At 37.5% G+C, this 7,514-nt stretch overlaps 1 non-coding gene across 1 annotated transcript; it reads left to right on the top strand.

Moving 5' to 3' along the window:
- Positions 1 to 5,109: 5,109 nt before the first annotated feature.
- Positions 5,110 to 5,216, top strand: LOC121228349 (small nucleolar RNA R71). The gene has a single exon (XR_005925925.1). It is a non-coding gene; the product is annotated as a small nucleolar RNA R71 (small nucleolar RNA).
- The last annotated feature ends 2,298 nt before the right edge of the window (positions 5,217 to 7,514 follow it).

Genomic DNA, 7,514 nt, shown 5'->3' with positions numbered 1-7,514 from the left:
GAGGTGGGCACGGGCGTGCTAACTGCCCGTGTTAATTCATTCGCTTCTCCCATGCCCATGTTTATGTGCTCACGCCTGTGCTAATTTCTCAGTTTCGACCACGGTTTATAGACACGAGCATGTTGTACACTCGTGTTGATTTGGCAGGATTGCCCACGGCCATGTCGCACGGCCATGGCAATGTATCGAATCCCTTGTAATGGGAAAAATCTTGCTCTGCTTTCACACGGCCGTATCGCACGGCTGTGTCTCTGCCCATGGTATGAGCACGGCCGAAGGCACGTCCGTGGGTTAGGCAGTGTTTTCCCTTATCAAATGTCAACATTTCCTACAGTTAGACTATGAATAGTTAAAAAAATTAAACCCTATTTAGTGAGGTTAGTGCTTGGGTTGCCTCCCAATAAGCACTTATTTAGAGTCTAAGCTCGACTCTACCTTGTGGGTATATTTAAGGGAGTTCGTGGAGCCGTAGCTCTTCTTTATCGTCTTTGAAATTCTGACCATTGTAAAATTTTAGGCGATGTCCATTTACCTTGAAAGTGCCCCGTGATGGGTGACTTACCTCTATTGTGCCATATAGAAAGACATTTTGGACTGCGAAAGGACCTGACCATCATGATTTAAGCTTTCCCGGGAATAATTTGAGCCTCAAGTTATACAACAGGACAATATCTCCCACTTCAAATTGCTTACGTTGTTTTAAACGAGCGTCGTGGCGGCGCTTCATTGCTTCCTTGTATAGGTGTGAATTCTCATATGCATTGGTTCGCCACTCATCTAACTCATTCAACTGCATCACCTATTTTCACCTGTAAGTTTGGGATCAAAGTTTAGAAATTTTATAGCCCAGAATGCCTTGTGTTCTAACTCAAATGGTAGATGACAACTTTTTCCATAAAAAACCTGTAAGGTGATGTTCCTATGGGGGTCTTAAAAGTGGTTCTATAAGCCCATAAAGTATCATCTACTTTCATCGCCCAATCCTTCCTGTTTAACTCTACTGTCTTTTCTAGGATACGTTTAAGCTCTCGGTTTGCTACTTTGACTTGGCCACTAGTTTGAGGGTGGTAAGGGGTGGCTGTTCTATGGTGAACATCGTATTTCTTAAGGGTCTTATCAAATTGGGCATTACAAAAATGAGTACCCCTATCACTGATAATTACTTTAGGTGTTCAAAATCGAGAGAATAGTTTCTTATGGAATCGTACTACTACTCTAGCATCATTAGTAGGTAAAGCTTGGGCTTCAACCCATTTGGACATGTAATCAACAGCTACTAAGATGTACTTATTCCCAAATGAACTAAGGAATGAACTCATGAAGTCGATACCCCAAATGTCAAATATTTCATATGAGAGCATATATGTTTGAGGCATTTCATCACGTTTGGAGATATTACCTATCCGTTAGCATTTGTCACACGAAGTAACATACCTGTTGGCGTCTTTGAATAGATTGGGCCAATAAGAACCTGATTCGAGGATTTTATGTGCGATCTTATTTCCACTGTAATGTCCTCTAGTCTGTCCTAAGTGGCAATGTTCCAAGATCTTCAATGCTTCTGTCCTTGTAGCGTATCTTCTAATGACTTGATCTGCACATATACAGAAAAGAAAAGGGTCATCCCAAAAGTAGTTTTTCACATCAGTAAAGAATCATTACTTTTGCTGATGTGTCAACCCTTTTGGGATAATGTTAGCAGCTAAAAAATTTGCAATTCCTGCAATCCAAGGTACCTCAGAATCAGATATAGCAAAAAATTGTTCTTCGGGGAATGAATCATTTATTTCAACATCATCTAGCTCTTTGGTACTTGAATTTTCAAGCCTAGAGAGATGGTCAGCCCCAAGATTTTTAGCTCCTTTCTTATCCTTAATCTCCAAGTCAAATTCCTGCAATAATAAAATCTATCGGATGAGTCGAGGTTTTGCATCAGTTTTAGTCAAAAGGTAGCGAAGAGCAGAATGGTCAGTATAAACGACAACTTTAGACAATATTAGATATGGCCTAAATTTATCGAATGCAAAAATCACAGTTAGGAACTCTTTCTCTGTGGTGGTATAGTTTTCTTGTGCGGCTGTCAAAGTTTTGCTAGCATAATAGATAGGTTGAAAAAGTTTATCTCTTCGCTGTCCCAAAACTGCACCTACTGCAAAATCACTCGCATCGCACATTAGTTCAAAAGGTGAATTCCAATCAGGTGCAATTATAGTTGGAGCTTTAGTCAGTTTATCCTTTAAAGTATTAAATGCTTCTAAACATTCCTGATCAAAATGAAAAGGCACATCTTTTTCTAGTAATTTAGTTAAAGGCTTAGTTATTTTAGAAAAGTCTTTAATAAATCTTCTATAAAACCCAACATGTCCTAAAAAGCTTCTAATAGCCTTAACCTAATTAGGGGGAGGTAGTTTTTCAATGGTTTCAATTTTAGATTTATCAACCTCAATCCCTTTACTAGAAATTTTATGTCTTAACACAGTACCTTCTTGAACCATAAAGTGACATTTTTCCCAGTTAAGCATAAGGTTTGTTTCCTCACATCCTATTAACACTTGTTTTAAATTTTTAAGGCAAAGAAGGAAAGAGTTACCGAAAATCGAGAAATCATCCATAAATACTTCCATGACGTCTTCTACGAGCTTGTCAAAAATGGCCATCATACAGCGCTGAAAAGTAGCAGGAGCATTACATAATCCAAAAGGCATTCTACGATAAGCAAACGTACTGTATGGACATGTAAATGTTGTATTTTCTTGATCTTCATGAGCTATTGGTATTTGAAAATAGCAAGAGAGTCCGTCTAAAAAGTAGTAGTACATGTGCCCTGACAATCTTTCCAACATTTGGTCAATGAATGGAAGGGGGAAGTGATCTTTTCTCGAGGCATCATTTAGCTTCCTATAATCAATGCAAACTCTCCAACATGTGACTGTCGTTGTTGGGATTAATTCATTCTTCTCATTGGCTACAACAGTCATGCCTCCTTTCTTAGGAACAACCTGCACTGGACTTACGTGAGAACTGTTAGAAGTAGGATAAATAATTCCAGCATATAGGAGTTTAATTACCTCAGCTTTAACAACTTCCTTCATGTTGGGGTTCAGTCGTCTTTGGGCTTGCACACATGGCTTATATTCATCTTTCATTAAAATTTTGTGGGTTCAAAAAGAAGGGCTGATCCCTTTAATGTAAGAAATTTTCCAAGCTATGACCTTTTTATGCTCTCTTAAGACTTGGAGTAATTCCTCTTTCTCTTTGGGCTGCAAGTTAGATGCAATAATTACCGGTAATGTAGAGTTATTTCCAAGGAATGCATATTCCGAGTGATTCGGTAATTATTTAAGTTCCAATTTGGGAGGTTCTTCAATAGAGGTTTTTTTGCTTAAGTTCATCGTTTACCTTAATACCCTTATATTCTGCTGGTCTTGGGGAGGGTTCATTGGAATTCAGTTCAGTTCTTATCTCAGAATAATCATCCCCCTCCTTTCCTTGGGCAAGACACAGTTCCAACGTGTCCTTATGTATGATTTCTTGAAAAGAATCTTGAGTAGCATGATCAATAGAGTCAATAAAATAACATGAGTCATCCTGTTCCCTAGAAAATCTAATGGCATCATAAATTTTAAATATAATCTCTTTGTCACCTACTCGAAGTACCAATTTACCATCGCCCACATCAATAACAGCCCTAGCAGTGGCTAAAAATGGACGACCTAAGATTAAAGGCACTTCAACATCCTCATCCATGTCAGGCACAACGAAATCAATAGGGCATATAAATTTATCTACTTTTACAAGTACATCCTCTATAATTCCCCTAGGATATTTAACAGATCTATCAACTAATTGAATACTCATCCTAGTGGGTTTAGGTTCCCCAAGACCAAGTTGTTTAAACATTTTATATGGCATCAAATTAATACTAGTGCCTAAATTAGCTAGTGCCTTATCAATATTCAAACTACCAATTAAGCAAGGAATAGTAAAACTTCCTGGGTCTTTCAGCTTGGTGGGCAGTTTATTTTGGAGTATGGCCGAGCACTCCTTATTAAGTTCCACTGCACATAAGTCTTCAAACTTCCTTTTGTTTGTTCGAAGCTCCTTTAAAAATTTTGCATATGTAGGCATCTGCGATATAGCTTCAACAAAAGGTAAGTTAATATGCAGTTGTTTAAAAAGTTCAAGAAATTTACTGAATTGTGCATCTATGCGGTCTTTCTTCAACTTTGCTGGATATGGGATTGGTGGTTTATATTCCTTTGGCATTGGATTGTCATTATTTTTGGGTCTTTCCTCTTCTCCTCTGTCTCTTTTAGCTTCTTGTGGTGGCTTCTTTTCAGATTTAGCTGACACCTTCCCAGTCCTTAGTATAACTGCTTTCACATGCTCTTTTGGATTGGGTTTAGTGTTACTAGGTAAACTTCCTAGTGGTATTTCTGAAATCATCTTAGCCAACTTCCCAATTTGATTCTTGAGTCATTGGATCGACGCTTGCTGATTTTTAAGTGCAGTTTCAGTGTTTTGAAAACAGGTTTCTGCTATTGAAATAAATTTAGACATCATCTCCTTAAGGTTCGGCTTTTTCTCTTGCTGGTAAAGTTGTTATTAGAAGCCTGGAGGATGTTGTGGTCTCTGATTCCCTTGGCCTCCCCATGAGAAATTTAGTGGTTCCTCCAACCTGCATTGTAAGTGTTATTATAAAGATTATTTTGAGGTCGAAGATTATTACCCATAAAATTTAGTTGCTCGTGTTCCATGTTGTGGCCATAAGGTAGGTATTCTAAATTGCTCGTTCCACCTCCATTTGTATTGCATTGCATTACTGGGTGAACCTGTGAAGAGCTAAGTAAACCATCAATTCTTTTATTCAAAAGTTCTACCTGATTAGAGAGCATGGTGACCGAATCAGCATTAAAAACGGCGACTACTTTCGTTGGCTTTGTCCTCATAACTTGCCACTGATAATTATTCAGTGACATCTCTTCAATAAATTCGTAAGCCACTTCAAGTGTTTTATTATTGATAGTCCCACGAGCGGCTGCATCAATGAGTTGCCTCGTTGAGGGGTTCACACCGTTGTAAAACGTCTAAACCTGTAGCCAAGGTGGTAACCCATAGTGAGGGCACCTTTTCAAAAGATCCTTGTATCTCTCCCATGCATCATAGAGTGTTTCTAGATCCATTTGCACAAAAGAAGAGATGTCATTCCTCAACTTAGCCGTTTTAGCCGACGAAAAATATTTAAGTAAAAACTTTTCAGTCATTTGTTCCCAAGTAGTGATCGACCCTCGTGGTAACGAGTTCAACCACTGTTTAGCTTTGTTTCTCAATGAAAAGGGAAACAAATGAAGGCGAATGACATCATTAGAAACGCCATTAATTTTCAAAGTGTCACAAAACTCCAGAAAATTTGCCAAGTGATTGTTTAGATCCTCATCCTGCAAACCATCAAACTGAACAAACTATTGTATCATTTGAATTGTGTTAGGTTTCAGTTCAAAATTATTTGCAGCAATAGCAAGTCTAACTATACTTGACTCAGTTCCTGTTAAATTAGGTTTAGCAAAATCATATATAGTGCGCGTAGCAGGATTCTAATTTACTGGATTAGAAGCAATCGTAGGAGGTAGCAAATTTCCTGATTTTCAGCCATTTCCTCGGTTGTGGTATGAATGTCGTTCTCTTTCTCTTCTTCTATGTATCTTAGGCTTCGCCTTATTTCTCTTCGGTTTCTACGAGCTGTGCGATCGATCTCACTATCAAAAAGTAATGGTCCCGATGGGTTTCTTCTAGTCATACACTATAAAAACCTGCCAAAAGAGAATAAACAAAAAATTAGAAAAGAAAATAAAAATTTAAATTGCAATAAAAGTAAAACGGCTAAAGTAATAAAAATTGAGTGTTCCTAATATCTTAGCTCCTCGGCAACGACGCCAAAAACTTGATCGTGTGATATGATACGTGCAATAAGTTTTATAATTTATGAATGTCCGTTCTTGAAAACTAACTATTATCACGATAAAGGAAAGCGCACCTTATCGAACAGTAGTATAGCTTATGGCAAGACTGGGATTTTGAACCCAAAGGAACTAAAAGTACTAGTATTAACTTTCTTTTTATTATCTAGCCTAAAAATAAAGGGGTTTGTTTTATCTAACTAATTACTAAACTAAGAATGCACAGAAAGTAAATTGGGGAAATAACTTTTGGGAAAACTAAATGATTTGGACAATACCTAAGGGAAAAATCCACCTAGACTTCACTTGTCATTGACTCTGAATCAGACGATTTATTAACTTGACTTGATCCATAGAAATCCCTAAGTTATATTATTATCTCTCTCGAGAGTAACAACATCTAACCCTGGGTTGATTAATTGAAATCTCTTTCTAATTAAAACCCCTAGTGTTGCATTAACTCGATCTATGGATTCCCTTATTAGGTTTCACCCTAATCCAGAAAAATTATGTCACCCTATCTCTAGGCGTGCAATCAACTCCACTTAATTATGTTAGATCTACTCTTAGACAGGGACTTTTTCTCCTCTAAATAAGCACATCAATACTTGAATCAATATCCTAGAATATTAAAGCAAGAATTAAGAACTCATAATTAAGAACAAGTGAAATATTTGTCATATAATTTAGATAATAATAACAAGATCTGTCTTAGTTTTCATTCCCCTTAGGTATTTAGGGGGTCTAGTTCATATTTATGAAAGAAAACATCTCAAAAGAATAATGATAACAAAACATAAAGAAAACCCAAGAACTTTTGAAGGGAATTGAAGGGAGATCTTCAATCTTGAAGGTGAATCTGGCTTTTAAGATGGATCAATCAGCTTTCTTCGAGTAATTCCTTGCCTCCTACTCCGTGTGTCCCCTCGAATCCTCCTCTAGTGTGTTTAAATAGGCTTTTGAATGCCTAAAAGTCCTCAAGAGTGGCCTTTTCCGAATAGGACTAAACTTGGGCTCGACAGGGACACGCCCGTGTTCGATTTCTTCAATCCATGTTCAAGGCTGTTAAATAGACATGGGCATGTGGTCTACCCGTGTAAGGAAGTCCAAGCCGTGTTAGAGCCTGCTAGAACTACACGGCCGTGTGGTTTTCCTGTGTATGGAAGTCCAGGCCGTGTTGATTTCACATGTTGGTCCATTTTCTCCATTTTCGGCCCGTTTCTCGCTCATTTTACTCTCCTATGCTCATCTAAGTATAAAACATGAATTTAAAGGATTAGGAGCAACGAATTCACCAAATCTGAGGAGAAATCATCCAGAAATATGCTAAGCATGGGATAAAAAATATATAAATTGCGTTTTATCACTGGATAATGTGATAGATCTCCAACGAGCTTCCAAACCAATCAATTTTCTGATAATCTATAAAACATAGGAAAGAAAACTACATAAGCACATAATGCTTAGTAAGTTCGTATAAAATTTAAACATCATATACCATTTCAATAATGAACTTTATAGAACAAATATAAACCTATACCGATGCCATAAGATTTA

This window comes from Gossypium hirsutum, chromosome A04 (genome assembly GCF_007990345.1).
Source record: "Gossypium hirsutum isolate 1008001.06 chromosome A04, Gossypium_hirsutum_v2.1, whole genome shotgun sequence".
Classification (NCBI taxonomy): Eukaryota; Viridiplantae; Streptophyta; class Magnoliopsida; order Malvales; family Malvaceae; genus Gossypium; species Gossypium hirsutum.
This window is presented reverse-complemented; position numbering and strand designations above follow the sequence as displayed.